The 16,454-nt window shown below is 46.0% G+C and overlaps 1 protein-coding gene and 1 pseudogene across 2 annotated transcripts in view; one reads left to right on the top strand and one right to left on the bottom strand.

Annotated features, from left to right (window-relative positions):
- Positions 1-15,166, bottom strand: part of LOC133063732 (NADPH--cytochrome P450 reductase) — a 53,027-nt gene extending 37,861 nt beyond the window's left edge. Inside the window, exon 1 of one of the 2 annotated variants that reach the window (XM_061153455.1) lies at positions 15,034-15,166. The gene's annotated coding sequence lies outside the window, so the exon portion shown is untranslated. Of the gene's footprint in view, positions 1-13,898; positions 13,919-15,033 lie in introns of those variants that run through there. The other variant, XM_061153456.1, reaches the window with a different exon arrangement.
- LOC133063237 (large ribosomal subunit protein uL6-like) lies at positions 2,303-3,373 on the top strand (annotated as a pseudogene).
- Positions 15,167-16,454: the final 1,288 nt, after the last annotated feature.

The raw sequence follows: 16,454 nt of genomic DNA, 5'->3' as shown, positions 1-16,454 counted from the left end.
TAAAAGAGAAAGAGAGGGATTTCTCTGGCTGTCCAGTGATTGAGACTCTGCACTTCCACTGCAGGGGGTGAGGGTTAGATCCCTGGTCAGGGAACTAAGATCCTGCCTGCCTCACGGGACAGCCAAAAAGTAAAATATTAATAATAAAAGGGAGACAGAAAGAGAGAAAATAATAAAGTAAAATGTTAATATTCGGGGAATCTGTGTAAAGAGTATTCAAAAATTCTTTGCACTATTTGTGTGACTTCTCTGTAAATCTGAAACTATTTCAAAATAAAAATAAGTTAAAATATATACAAGCTTATTGAAGAAAATGTATTAAATTAAAAACCAGAAAGAAAACACAACCCAAATGTCTGTTTCTGTCCCACCCATTTTTTTACATGTGTACTATAAAATATATTTATTTTTAACATTATTGGTTTTATACTACAAATAATTTTGTCCTGCTTTTTTCATTTATTGTGAACATTATAAAAATCTCAAATGTTCTTCCAGCCTATGACTACACAGCAGCTTACTGGATATCTTCACTATTACAAATACCACCATGATAAACATGATGACTGATACCTTTTCAAGATAAAACTTTGTGCACCTCTGATTATTTGCTTAAAATAGGGTTTCCAAATATATCTTAGAAACATTTCTGAATCAAAGGGAATAAAGATTTTTAGGACCCTTGACTCACTTTCAAATTATTTTCCACAAAGCAATTTCTTTTCAGCATTCCTCTGCAGCTTGCCCTTTGCATGTTAACCTGGGGAAGAGGTAGTAACTCCACAAAACACTGCATCCCCATCGGTGTGGGGAGGAAATGGTAAAAAAAACAAAAACAAAAAACCCTACTGATAAGAACCCGTAAGGACTCCAGGGAGGCCAGGACACTGGTACCCAAGAAGGGCAGTCTTTCAACCATTCTTGATGGGCTTGCCTTGATTTCCGACACGAAAACCTTAACTTTCATGGGGACAGAACGTGGGTATGCACACAGGCCCCGGAAGCTCCTGCAAGGAGACAGGAGACAGGTGTGTGGCAGAGGGCAGACCCAGAGGAGAGCTCAGACTCAAAGAGGTGCCGCAGCAACTCTTCTGGGCTTTAAGAACACACAGGTAGGAGTCGGAACCCCTGCCAAACCCTGATAGTCCTCTGTCTGCACTTTTCTACCATCAGCAGACAAGGTCAGTGAGGTCTCTGTCAACCTCTATCGGTCAGAATGGAAAGACGAATGACACGTCTATTCAAGCTCACCTGTCCACTCTGGTGTGAGGAGTAGCCTGTCCTTGTTCCAAACCATCTCACCAGGAAGATAAACAAAGGAAACAGAAACCTACCTATCTCTATTTATTCCTTCACAGTGTTAGGGACTATGGGTAGGTTTTTGTTTACTTTGTTTTGTTTATATGTCAATATTTATAGTATTATGTCAAATTTCCAAATGCCCCCATTCTAGTATTCTCTAGAGAAAGCGAGTAACTACTTTTTCACCATCTGGTGACTCTTGAACTCCTACACTTCAGTCACATCAAAGGAAACCAAGACTACTTTCCAAAAGGAATATCTGAATTGCAACCCTAAAAATTGTGACTTTTCTCACTAGGAGTGGTTTCACAGAAGAGGGGCTAAAACGCAGAGGGGAGTAAAATAACCCCATCTTTTCTTTGATTTCTCTCTAGTCCACTGCTTTATGAAACAGAAAAACTGGGGCAGAGGGACACAATGAAAAGCGTCTGGGACTTGGCAGTTTAGTGAACCAAACCTGCAGACGGGTTTTACCACCGCCAGCATGAATCACTTCTCATCTTAGTCAACCAGGTGGCTTATTAGTCCTTGTTTGGCTTTTACATAAAGGAAGCCTGTGGTAACAAGGCAAAGAACCACAGAAATACTGATGGTGATGTTGATCTGAAGACAACTGTCCAGAGTGAAACTGCACTGAGGGGGAACAGCTCCACTCATAACAAGAGTGGGTCCTCCATGCCCACGTACCCAGCACCATGCTAACTAAACAGGAGAAGACAAACTAGGTCAGGAGATGTCCTCCTTTCTATGGCAAGAGATAAGACACACAGTTACTTCCCTGCCAAAACGAACAGTGCAGGTTCTGGCCAGCGCAGTTCACGGTTGGGCAGAGACTGGCTTAGGATGGCTTCCTGATGGGAGAGGGTACAAAATGGCAGAGATGGAGGAACTGGAGAGGGGGTGAGTGAAGAGGAACCAGAAGGGCCTGCAGGTAAAATGGGGTCCTAGCTCTAAATCAAATGAGTTCAAAATTGCTCTGCCACTTATCGTTCTGTGACTGTGGGCAAAACTTGACTTCCCTCAGCTGCTTGCCCATCTAAAGTGGAGGATCATCATCATTAATAATTCCAAAAGGGCTGCTGGAAGGATAACATGGGTAAAACTGCAGAGAACGCATGGCAGGCGCTCAGAGAACATCGGTGGATCACTTCTTCAGGGCAGAAGCAGATTACAAATAAACTGCGTCGGGAACTCCCTGGTGGTTCAGTACTTAGGACTCCATGGTCTCACTCCCAAGGCCCTGGTTCAATCCCTAGCGGGGAACCAAGATCCCCCAAGAGTGGCACAGGGTGGGGGATGGGGCATCCTCTCTGCTGCATCTACTGTGGGGAGGAAGCCCGTTCTCAGCAATCAGACCATCAAGATCCTAGAAAAGGCTGACATCGCTCTGAAGGGATGCACAATGATTGTGAAGGGCTCCCGGGCCACCCTGCGGAGGGTCTTCAATCACTTTAATGTAGAACTCGGCTTCCTCAGAAAGTTAAAGAGGCTCCGGGGTGATGAGTGGTGGGGAGACAGGAAGGACCTGGCTATCACTGGCATTATCTGTAGTCACACACAGAACAAGATCAAGGGTGTCGCACTGGGCTTCCATTACAAGATCAGGTCTCTGTACACTCATTTCCCCATCCATGCCATCACTCAGGAGACTTGCTCTCTTGTCAAAATACGAAATTTCTTGGGCAAAAGATAACTTCACAAGGTCTGGATGTGGCCAGACATTGCCTGCTCGGTATCTCAAGCCCAGGGAGATGAGCTAATTCTTGAAGGAGGTGGCAGCGGAGGTGCATCAAACTCAGCTGCTTCGATTCAGCGAGCTCCAACAGTTAAAAAGCAAGGATATCAGACACATCTTTGGATGGCATCTATCATTTCTGAAAGAGGAACGATTCTGCAGACTGATGAATAAAATCTAAGCTATTTGGCTACAGAAACAGCGAGTCCATGTCTCAGCTTGGGGCTGTTATTATGAATACTGCAGACTTAAAACAACAAGCATTTATTTCTCATAGTTCTGCAGGGTGAGAAGATCTTGGCATCAGAGCATGAGCAGACTCCATGTCTCGTGAGAGCCCACTGTGTGTTTTGTAGACAGCTGCTTTCTTATATTCTCACATGGCAGAGAGCAGAGAAGAAGCAGTTAATCACTTTCAGGGTTAGGATTTCAACACTGAATTTTACGGGGACACAAACATTCAGTCCATAACAGACCGACTTATCTGCTTTTTGTTTTTGTTTTTCCTTTGGTTGCTTGTGATTTGGTGTCATATCTAAGAAACCATTGCAAAATCCAAGATCATGAAGATTAACCCCTGCTTTCTTCTAAGATTTTCACAGTTTGGCTTTGACATTAAGATCTTTGATCCATCTTGAGTTGATTTCTGTATATGGTGTGAGGCAAGGGTTCAGCTTCTTTCTTTCATATGTGGATATCTGGTTGTCCCAGCACTATTTTTTCCCTATTGCATGGCCCTGACACCTTTGTCAAAAAGAAAAAAAATCAATTAATCATACGCAATGTGTTAAGTTCTGGAGGCTCCACTCTATACCACTGATCCACCCATTATCTATCCTTATAACAGGACCACACTGTCTTAATTATTGCAGCTGTGAAACAAGTTTTGCAATTAGTATGTATGAGTCTTCCAAGCGTGATCTTTTCCAAGATTGTTTGGGCTCTTTGGGGTTCCTTGAAATTCTATAGTAATTTCAGAATCAGCTTTTCCATTTCTGCATAAAAAGCCATTGGGATTTTGATAGAGACTGCACTGAACCTGTACATTGCTTGGAGCAGAGTGAGGATAATGCCACTTTAATATTAAGTCTTTCAATCCATGAAGAGGAATATCTTTCCATTTAAGTCTTCTTCATTTCCTTTCAGCAATGTTTTGCAGTTTTTAGTGCAAAAGACTGGCATCTCCTTGTTTAAATTCATTCCTAAGTATTTTGTTCTTTTTGATGCTACTATAAATGAAATTATTTTCTTAATTTCCTCTTTGGATTGCTTGCTGCTAATGGATTTTTAACCGTAGGACAAATAAACATTCCATGCGTCCAGATATAAAAATGGGAGAGAAAGAACAAGCCTTCCTCACAGTAGAATTCCAACTAATAAATGTATTAGAAGGAACGAAGAAGAGACAGGACTACCATCAGAGAAACACCACAGTAAGAACTACTGCAGGTAAGATCCACCAAGGGATGTGTTAAAATCAGTGGGCAAAAAGTTCCGAGGAAGGGTAGGGTGGGGAGGACAGGATTTACATAGTCTCAAAGTTATCTCCTCCAAGATACCTAAAAAACTGCAAACGGAAAAAATAAAAACTTCACAGTGGAAAACCGCCACAGACACCAACCTAATCAAGAGGTCAAGGTAGGCATCATCAGCAATGGACCCCTGAGACAAGACACTGAGAAGGACACATCACTGGTTTTGTTGTGCTCTTGCCACAAATGCATAACCTCACACCAATCACAAGAAAGCACTGGTCTAACCCAAACCGAGGGGCATTCTACAAAACAATGGACTGGCCCTCTCCTAAAGCATCAGGGTTAGGAAAGGAGAGTTGTTAGGGACTGGAGGAGACTCAGGACACCTGACAACTCGGGGCATTGTGGGATCCTGGGTGAGAGCCTGGAGTGGAGAGAAGATGAGTGGAAAGACAAGTGAAATTCTCATGAGGGGTGGAACTTCATTCAGGGACTGGCAAACTACGGTCTTCAGGCCACGCCCAACTTGCTGACTACTTGTGAAGATAAAGTTTTACTGGAATACAGTCATGCTCGTTCATTTACAGATGATCTATGGCTGCTTTCTTGCTAAAGCAACAGACTTGGTAGCTGGGACAGAGACCTTCTGATCCATAAAGCCTCAAGTGTTCACTATCTGATCCTTTATAGAAAAAGTTTGTCGATCCCTGGTTTACAGTTCATGATACCGTGCTGATCTTAATTGCCTGTTCTTGCTAGTTTTATTATAATTTTGTAAGATGCTAACATCAGGGGAAGCTGGGTGAGGAATATAAGGAAACTCGCAACTATTTTTGCAATTTTCTGTAAGTCAAAAATTGGTTAAAAATAAAAAGGTTTTTAAAAAAATCCAGTAGTATCCTATGAGGCCTTCCTATCAGCCCCCCAAAACACACCTGCTACACTGCTGCCTGTTTCTGCTTCACTGCCTTCCCCCCAGAGGATGTTCTTCCTTTAATTTCTGTAGCCATCAAAGCTGTCCCTTCACAAGTGCCACTTCCTCCAAAGATCCTTGGCTCCTGGTTTCATGGCCACACTCAGCTCTGGCACATGGCAGCCTTTGCCTCAGGTTATAGTCACCTCCGTATCTGCCTCTCTCACCAGATTACGAGCTCCTGGAGCTCACATTAAGTCTTACTCATCATCATTGGACTTCTCCAGCCAGTGTTGAGAATCTGACAACCAGGAGTCCTCATAACCGCTGAGCAGCAAGTGTTAATACCTCGACCCTCAAAAAGCCAGCCTGAGCACCGCAGGGGACAGAAAGGCTGCAGGATCCTCATCAGCGCCTCGTGCACTGCCTGCCTGCTCAGCTGGCAGAGGGCAGGCCTAGAGACAGCACCCACCCAAAGGGCACCGTGGGCCAAGCACCACGCTGGGCACTTCATACAAGCTCTCTGGCACTTATGATTAGCCTGTTTAGGCAAATACTTCACCCATTTCACAGACACAAACCTAAGGAACCAGCAAATTACTGAAGGTCCCACAGCCAGCAACTCAAAGAGGGAGATTTAAGGGCCGTGTGAGATCCTGTCACTGCTCTAGCCATCACTGGCTACCCACAGATGAGCAACGGAGAAGCCCAATCCTGGTTCACCATCCTCCCAGGTGGTTCCCAGGCTGGCTGGTCACCCCAGGTTCAGCCAGCAGTAGATGGTGCCTTTTTGTTCAAAGACTGACTCTCTGCCAGGGCAGTGAGGACCAGGCAGCCACACAAGGCCACTCTGGGCAGCGGCTCCGCACCCAGTGATGGAGGCGCTGACGGAGGCCAGCGTTCAGAGACGTGGCCGTGCGCTTTCCGGGGGCCAGCTTTTATCATGAGGTCAGGCTCGGGCCTCAGGTGGCATTGTTTTGATCCCCAGCTCTGCCTGTATTTTGCCCTGACATTAAGCCACTGCTGCCCATTAAAGGCCTTTGTTGTCAATCAACAATACAACTTGTTGTCAATCAAGTTGTATGAGCACAACTGAAGGTCATTTCCATGATCTCTGCCTGCCGAGTCACCACGCTTTCAGGTGGCAGGGTTTGGGCAGGTGGGTTATCTAAGGTTCACAACAGAACAGCATGAACAAGTCGGGAAGAATCAGTCCTCAATCCCGTGGGGATAGAGGACTGTCTCCCAGTGTCTGTAAAAGCATCCATGATTATTATACCACCTGCACTAAACCATGAGCTGCTGAGCTGTGGACTGCCTGACTGTGTTCTCTTAATAGGAAGAAGAAAAATCCAGCTTATTGGTCTGATTTTTTAAAGCAAATAGTATTAATATTTTCCTTTTAAAGTTTTATTTATGTGTTTATGGCTGGGCTGGGTCTTCGCTGCTGTGGGCAGGCTTTCTCTAGTCTTGGCGAGTGGGGACCATGCTTGAGTTGTGGTGCACAGGCTTCTCATCACAGTGGCTTCCCTTGTAGAGGAGCATGGGCTCTAGGTATGTGGGCTTCAGCAGCTGAAGCAAGGCGGCTCAGGAGTCAGAGCACACAGGCTTAGATGCTCTGAGGCATGTGGCATCTTCCTGGACCAGGGATTGAACCCATGTTCCCTGCACTGGCAGGCAGATTCTTACCCACAATATAATTCACACACTCCCAAATTCACCATTTTAAAGTGTATGATTCAGTGGTTTTCAGTATGTTCACCCGCTGTGCAAGCAGCACCACTAACGACCTCCAGGACATTTTCAGCCCCCCCCCCCCCCACAAAGGAAAGTTGTACCCATTAGCAGGCACTCCCACCTCCTGATGTGTCTTCTCCTCTTTGTTCCAGACATCAGGAAATTCAGGACAAGGCCAAACAGTCTCCAGCAGCCATACACTAGCCTTATTCCTAGGTCTCATCATTTTCTATTTACCTCATCTACTTTTTCCCCTAAATAAATATTAATCGTAACAACAGTTACCAGGTTATGAAGCACATACACTGGGACTTTCCACTACTTATTTTCCTCCTCACAGAAATGCTCTGAGGTTTAGGAGCTATAACTAGCACAGTGATCAGAGTACTGTGTCCAAAGTCAGGGAACTGATAAGCATTAGAACCAAGATTTAAACCTAGACCAACTGGCATCAGAGCCACTCGATTATCCACTTGCATGTCCTTCACCACCTTTTAAGGACAAGGCAAAGCTTAAAATGCTATTAATATTATGCAGGGGCAGTACACAAGTTCTTTCCCTTCTTCAATTAAAAAACAATTACTGAATCAAATACCAGAAGCAGGAGGAACTTGAAACATTTAAAATGTCACAACTAGATGGAAAACTAAAATTGTACCAAAAACTCATATTATATCTTAGAATAATCTTAAAAATACACAGATCAGACCCAATACTGGCATCTCAGTCAATATGCTGCAGAAAGTTTGGCAAGACACTTGGGAGAGAGAAATCATAGGCACTCATCCTCCACTCATCCCATTAGTGTTTCTGAGGGCTTACCACATGCCTGGCACTGTTCTATGGGCTGGCTGACATATGCGGAAATGGTGGGGATTTCTCTGTCCCCGACAAATCACATTCTGTTCCAACCACACTGCCATTAGGGAGAGGGAGAATGAGACTCCTTTTATTATAAGCTACTTTCATATTCGGGCTTCCCAGGTGGTTCAAGATGTTAAAGAATTCGGGCTTCCCAGGTAGGTAAAGAATCTACCTGTAATGCAGGAGATGTGGGTTCAATCCCTGGGTTGAGAAGATACCCTGGAGGAGGGAACAGCAACCCACTCCAGTATTCTTGCCTGGAGAATCACACGGATGGAGGAGCCTGGTGGGCTATAGTCCATGGGGTCGCAGAGAGTCAGACTCGACTAAAGCAATTGAACACTTCCATATTCGTGGTGGAAGCAGATGAAGAAGGAAAAATAAAGAGAAAACATCAAGACAGTGAGACTGTATTCTTGAGCAAAGGAAGGGTGATAACGAGCAATGGTACCATGGACAGATCATGAGAAGTGATGGGGAGGAGCAGGAGGGAGAATTATGGACTCAGAGAGGCCAATTCAAGGGCTGGCGAGGCAGGAAATGACAGGGGCCACAGAAAGACCACAGCAGTGGAAGGGGATTCAAAGGCTAAAAACTGTCGGGATGGAGTGCTGGTGGCAACCCAGAGTGAATATGAGGGGAAAGTGGAAATGTCGTCTGTTCCTAGAGCTTCAGCGACCAGAGGATGGTGAAGTCACTAGGAGGGGCAGAGGCCTCACTGGTGAGGGTTTCGGGCGGGACAGGCTTGCCCGTCTCTGCTGTCACGCTCAGTGACCTTTCAGAGTTTGCAAATCACATTACATAAGTGACTGTGTCCAATGTGTCCCGGCAACACCGTGTGGTTTCATAATCACCAAGGTTCTGCAACCCTAACTGAAACCGACAAATGCCCTTCTTCACAAGACCACAAATTCCTAGTGGGACACTTTTCCCTGCCTGGAATGCATACCTCCCTAAACCCCACCCCTGAAAGAAGCCAGGCACAATTGGCTGATCCACTGTCCTGTGTTTGTAAGAATCGCCACCCCTATTTACAGTGTTGAAAGCCGACCTCAAGCAACCTACAGATAGAGAGTCAGCACATGGGGTTCAGGGGTGAGCACAAGTTCATGTGTTCCTACCCAGCCCTCAAACCTTTGTACAGACCCAGCCTATCCGGCTCAAGGACATGGTGTATGCTGCGGGACCAAAGTTTCTTGAGGTCAAGGTGCTCTTAAGGTGCTCTTACCTGACCAAGGTGCTCCAAGGTGATATGAAAGGCTAAGCTCAGGCAAAAGGAATGGGGTGGACAGGGCCAAGGGAGAAGGCACTGGAGATAAGAACTCGGGGAGATTTTTTTAAAAAATGACTAAACATCATTCGTGACTTTCACTTAGAAGCAAATTACATAACCCCACATGAGAGTACCCTTACAGAGTCTGTCTTCCTCTCTGATTATAACCAGGGGACAAAAGTCTGCTTTTTCCATTCTATTCTCCTACCACAGGTCACTTCCCAAAGAATCCATAGACTGAGAAACAGTCTATGGCTGAGAGCACCACAGTTTCGCCCATCCCTTTGTTCTAGTTTAGCCTTGAAACGGATCAATTTCTGGGAAGCACGTGTACAATTCTCTCAGCTCTGTACAGATCAGAATGCCTCACCCTCTAGCAGTCCAATGAAAGGATAATTTTTAGATGTTCACCCCCCACTGGAACCCCTCTTTATAAATGAAATAAACAAGCCCCCCATGTCAGTGGCTTTCTCTACAAGCCACCCAGAAAAAGGACCAGGTCCCCCAGCTGCTTTGTTCACAACATCCCTGAGCATGTTGCCATGCCAACCAGCAACAGGCATAACAGGTTGATGAATTTGGCTCCAAAGGACCCAACCAACAGCAGCCACAAGCCTTCCAAGAGCTATGGTCTGCACAGTGGCACTCCTCTGCCACCATTACACACACCCCCCGCAGGTGCACGGCTATTGTGAACACCTCACTTGGGGAAAAGGATGGGGAAGAAAAAACACTTTTGAGGATGTAGAGCTCTAAAATGGTATGATACAGATTTAGGCAGAGTCAGCTTCCTAAATGATGGATTCACCCAGAGGGAAGTTAAGAAGGTCCGGAAACCCAAGACAAGAATACACTGTTCTGTGCTGGCCACATCCCTGACCTATTTAAAAGCCTTCCTATCATGTAGCATGGTTCACAAGACCCCTTCAGATAAGTCCCGATCACTTCCAAGCCTCAGGCAACCTACATCCTTACATGCCCCAGATCGGCTCAGAGAATTCCTACCTAACCTCCAAGATCCAACTCAGATGCCCCCTCTTCTGCTGAGCCTTGCAGGATACCCCACATAAAGAGAGCTTGTCCCAGGTACTTCCCTGGTGGTCCAGTGGTTGAGAGTCTGCCTTTGAACACGGGTTCGATCCCCAGTTGGGGAATTAAGATCGACACATCGATGGGCAACTAGAGAAAGTCCGTGTGCTGCAATGGAGACCCAGGGCCGCCAAAAAAAAAAAAAAAGAAAAGAAAGGAAATTCTCTGAAAAAGAGCTCTTCCTGAGCACTCCCCAGGGCACAGTGGGCTCAACACCAAGAGGAAATGCCTCACACACCTTAAATCCAGAAGGAGCTCAACACATCTGTCATTGGTGTTTACTTCTGTTTGGTCCCCTCCCCATCAGCGTTTGCCAGGGCTGAACCAGACCCCAGAGGCCAAATGTGTGTCTTTCAAGTGTCCCTCCTCAGGGATGGAAACGTATCCAAGAACATAGAGAATTCACTGCCCAAAATAAACACCTCTTGAGCTGTTCCAGGAGGCAGTGGGGCTGGGACTCTTTCCTCTGCTTTATGGATGAAGAAAGTAAGGCCAGCTGTGGGCCTGTATAAGCTGGTACCTATTAAATATAAGCTGGAATGCTACCTCAGATCTGAGCTTTTCTCCACCTGCTCCTGAGCCTACATTTCCATCACCTGCCAGATAATTGTACAAGAAAACAAGTTTTGTCCTCCAGTTTGATCATGATGATGACGATGATGATAATAATAATAATGATGATGATGATAAAAGAACTGGCTTCATCCATCTCTGTGTGAGATACTCTCATGTTTCTTACACTATAATGAGATGCATGGTGAGACATATGAGATGCACACACTTGCACATTGCAGTAACAGAATCGAGGAAGAACAATCATATTACTCAGTAATACCATGTGTTAGATTTCCTTCCACTCCCCCCACAAAAAATGTCCTCTACAGTCAGAAAATGAGATAACAGTGCACAAAGAGAGGAGGGAGGGCTCTGAAGCCGAACGGCCCTTCGTGAGGCCTTAGTTTTACCCTCATGGACTTGAGCAAGTGATTTCATCTCTGAGATAGCCTTCCCAGGGGTGAAGTGGGTATGGAAACACCAGGCTTTGTGATCATCAGAAGAACTTGAAAGAAAGAGAAAAACATATACACCTAATACAAACTTAGCACAAAGTGTCTTGCACCTACTTTTCCTGAAATATAAGCATCGCTGCTGTTAGTGGCTAAAGACTGGCCTTAGAATTAGGAATTAAAAAATGACGCGTCTTTGTTGGTGGGAACGTAAGATTAAGATTTTTGGAGGGAAGTTTGGCAATATCTACTGACATTTAAAGTCATACCTTTTTTTTTTTTTAACAAACACACATACTCCTTTGTACTATTTTTTCCATATGGAAAACGTCTCAGTGTAAGGCTATGAAGAATGTTCTCTGTCTATACTGCACATTTCTGTAATTGTCTTTTTTTCTTTTCTGGCTGTGCCACTCAGCTTGCAGGATCTTAGTTCTCTGACCAAGGATTGTTAACCCATGTCCTCTGGAATGAAACTGAGGAGTCCTAACCACTGGGCTAGCAGGGAATTTCCTGTAATAATAGTCTTTTCATAACGAGCACTGAATATTTTTGTAAACAGAAAAAATACACTTTTAGAAAAAAGTCATTTCTCCACTTCACTTTTTTTCTGATTTTAATTTTCAAATGGAACTGACATATAATTAAAAGTTAAGTCTGAAATTACATCATCATTTGACAAGCCATGTGTCAGATCCACAGAGGACCTGTGTATTTTCTTCACTGCAATAGGCTCGACACCTCAAATAGCACCTGTATAACTGTAGGTAGTCACTATCTGTTAAATGAATACTTTTATTTTATTTATTTTTTTTTTATTTTTATTTTTTTTTCCAGTAAATGAATACTTTTAAAAGCTCATAAATATTCTAGCTCTTCCACTTCTAAGAATTCATTATATAAAAATATTTGTCCAATTGCCAAGAGATAAAGAAAAGGCTAATCCCTGTAGCAGAATTCATAAAAGTAAAAGGCCTCAAACAACAAATTTTTTTCAATCATACTGGTTACTGGGCTACTGTCATTTTTAATAGGGATGAGGTTTTAAAACAGAAATGAGGTAGCTATTTACATCGTGTTATAGAAAGACATCATGTTAAGTAATAAAAAGTAAGACTCACAATAGCATGACTAGTTTCATCTTAATTCTCTGTCTTAAATTTCAATAGTAAAAAATTCCTGCTGTTTTAAGTAAAAGAACAAAACCTAGGTAATAAGTGCTTTTATATTTAAGGAAAAATATCTGGAGAATATATATTACATGACTAGCAGTAACTTTTTTGTCTCAGTGTAAGGCTTCCTGCCTGGAGAATCCCAGGGACGGGGGAGCCTGGTGGGCTGCCTTCTATGGGGTCACACAGAGTCGGACACGACTGAAGCGACGCAGCAGCAGCAGCAAGGCTATGAAGGATGTTCACTCTTATATCATTATCATATTGAGTATTTCTATAATAGTATTTTAAAAAATAATGAGCACGTAGCATTTCTGTAAACAGAATAAAATATATTTTTATAAAAACCATCACTTCTCTATTTCACTTTTATTCTGGTGTTATCTGTGAAATGAATCTGACACATAAGTTAAATCCCATACCACTAAACTGAGGCCCCTGGGCGGTTTGGTGAAAGGCGCACAGTGCTCGTGCCTGAGCTGGGACTCAGTTTCCCCGATACTCCTGGCCCCCACCACCCCATCCAGGGCTCGCCCCCTTCCAAAGTGTGAGGAAGCAGAGATGTTGCAATGGCAGATGGGCTGTATGGAACCATAAAGTTCTGCAATTAAAGAAGCCTCCCAAAGGGAAAGAAACTAAAAAAAAGAAAAACCAAAAGGGATTGTTTAAGAGCTACATTTTTTATGAACTTGAAAAGTTTGTGAGTAAGTGTGCTGAATTTGCCAAGCAGTTCTGATTTCAAATGGTCTCTCTCCTAAGTACACATGAACTTTATTTAACTCAGATTCTGATTTTCGAAGAGTTAAGGGATCAATTCAGAGTGACCAGCAGGTCCTAAAATTTCTGGCTTGTCCAGAAACAAACATCTGAAATATCTCATGAATTGTTTACAAACTCACTCAGGAGTTTCACCTGCCTCACTCATGCAGGCTTTGGTCAAGGCTGCTGTTTCCAGGTGCTGAAGTACATCCCTGGGGTTCCTTTCACCTCAGACCTACCTGTAACATTTTCAAGTGCTACACACGAAGGATTTGGGAAGAGTTACCATCACTGTGAAGCTGTCAACACTACAGCCCAACTGGAAGCCAATATTCCATTCTCTGAAATGCAGACCTATTTTTTTAGACATGATTTAACTAGGTATTATTAAAATCACGAGGTCAAGAACTGACCACTCCTCAAAAAGAAAATGAAAATTCCTTAGAGGGACACAAAGAAAAGAAAGTGATTTCTTCTGGGTTCACTGCTTTACTAACTTAGACTTTTGGACTTTTTTCTGATCAAGACAACCCCATAACCACTCAGAAGGGATTTGTGTAGATAGAACTTACGAGTGGTTAATGAATCAATGTCTTCTCCCCAAACAGGCCGGCCTGTGAATTATAGCAACACACAGTGAGGATACTGAATCACAGAGGTTAGTTAAATGTTCACTTAGGTGCAATGTCACAGTTCTCAAAGTCACCCTCCAAGACCCTCTCTTTTGAATTTCAACCTGGTTGGGGGTGGGGGGGGGTGGCTAAAAGAGACTGTAAAAACCTGTGGTCCTGTCAAGATGCCAAGGTGTCAGACCCAGGACTACCCATTCCAGCCCCATCTCCCTTGGTCTTAGCACTATTCTCCACTCCCGCCAAGCTCAGAGGGAAGGCTGTAGTTTGCTGGTCTTAAGAGAGGAGGTAGCCACGTTCTTTGAAGTTGCCCCGAACTTCACAGTGTGGTCACCGACTCACACAATGGTGACTCTCGTGGAGAAATGAAAAAGCAAAAAAGTCGAGGTCAAGTGCCCCGGCCGCCCAGGAGACCTCCCCCTTTAACCCAATTGCTCCCAAGAGCGAAGAAGGTCACGGCTGCCCAGCAGAGCCCGGCAAACCCCTGCCCGCGAGGAGCACTGTCTCCCAGGGATGCCGCCGGCACCGAGAACGTTTCCCAGGAGAGGCCGGCCTTGCGGGCTCCCCTGAGCACTAGCCTGAGCCCACCTGGTGCTGCGCGGTCAGGCTGGGGTCCCACCCACACTCGAGCGCGTCCTACGTGACTGAACCCAAGAACTGGCCGCCTCCTGAGGCCCACTGTACAGACGGAGAAACTGAGGCTCCGAGAGGAAAAGTGGTTTAGCCCGAGGATGAAGGCGTGAGGGGCTGGAGCCCGAGTTTTCTCACGCCGAGACCCAATTCTCCGTCGAAGGGGCCCGTAGTGCGCCCTCGGCCGTGGAAACGACGACCCTCAAGCATCCGCAAGAGGTCAGCTGGGGGTGGGGGGGAGGGTCACCCCCAGGAAGGGCCGAGATGGGGGCCGCGCTTTCCGCGGGAACGGCGGGCGAAACAGGCAGCCAACCCGGCCCGAGAGCCCGCCCCCGCGCCGGGAGCCCGGGCGGCCGAGGCAGCCAGGCGTCGGGCCCCGGAGCCTCGACACCCGGAACCCTGGCGCCCGGACCCCACCAATCCCACCCCAGCGAACGCACGCACTCACCACAGGCGGCCGGCTGTACTCGAGACATCTGAGCAGGACGCAGGCCCACACCACTGAGGCGCTACCACCGCCCGCGCCGGTCACGGGGGTGGAGGCGTGGCCGGCGTCGGCGCCGCTCCGCCCCAACCCCATGCGCTCGCTTCTGGGGGCCAGGCCTCCCCCCTGCGAGTCCGCGCTCTTGGTACGGCCCTGGCGGCCACGCCCCCTTAGGGTCCCAGCTTTGCCTAGAGGCCTTGGGAGCCCGGCGCCCTGTTCCGGGCCGGGCTGCAGTATCCTGGCAGGCGGCGCCAGCGCGGCCCACGGCGGTTCCGCAGGGTCGGTGGCCAGTGAGCTTCGCCGTCTGGCCTCCTCCTGCCGACCGCCGATTGCCTGTGTTCGTGGCTTTTTCTCATCCACGGTCCTCAGCTCCCTCGCTTTCGAAAATGGCGAGGCGAGTGTCGGGGTCAGTCCAGCCTAGTGTTGGAATGCTGACCTGCTTTCTGGGTCGGAGGGCAGGAGGTGAGCAAGCGGGGGGCCAGGACTGGACTGAAGAGGCGGGAGGGGGCAGAGGGCGCCTCTGGTTTGGAAAGTCTGGCTTCCTTGGTTGAGAGGTAAGAAGCCCACCTATGCGTCCTGCTTGGTTACTATGTTACAGGGTTATGAGGATTAAGTGATGTAACTCATGTTCGTAAATAGTTTAGCTTGGTGCAATAGTGCTCTAGAAATATGTCATTATTATTATTACTATTATTGTTATCATGCAGCCCCTGCGTTGGAAGCAGCGAGTCTTAACCATTGGACCACCAGGGAAGTCCCTATTATTGTTATTAATTTCAGGCTCTGCTACGAATTCCTCTGGGAACAGTTGGGGGGCAACTCACTTGTTCAGAACCAGTTCTCCATCTTTAAAAGTGGGACCCACCAACAACAACCAAGCATGAATACTTTGAAAATTGTAAAAGCCTGTATAAAGAGAGGATCCTTCTCGTGGCCCCAGTTTTAGGCTTCCTATCCTTGGAAGGAAAGTTATGACCAACCTAGATAGCATATTAAAAAGCAGAGACATTACTTTGTCAACAAAGGTCCATCTAGTCAAGGCTATGGTTTTTCCAGTGGTCACGTATGAATGTGAGAGTTGGACTGTGAAGAAAGCTGAGCGCCGAAGAATTGATGCTTTTGAACTGTGGTGTTGGAGAAGACTCTTGAGAGTCCCTTGGACTGCAAGGAGATCCAACCAGTCCATCCTACAGGAAGTCAGTCCTGAATGTTCATTGGAAGGACTGATGCTGAAGCTGAAACTCCAATACTTTGGCCACCTCATTCGAAGAGCTGACTCAATGGAAAAGACCCTGATGCTGGGAGGGATTGGGGGCAGGGGGAGAAGGGGATGACAGAGAATGAGATGGTTGCATGGCATCACCAACTCGATGGACATGAGTTTG

This window comes from Dama dama, chromosome 10, assembly GCF_033118175.1.
Source record: "Dama dama isolate Ldn47 chromosome 10, ASM3311817v1, whole genome shotgun sequence".
Lineage (NCBI taxonomy): Eukaryota > Metazoa > Chordata > Mammalia > Artiodactyla > Cervidae > Dama > Dama dama.
This window is presented reverse-complemented; position numbering and strand designations above follow the sequence as displayed.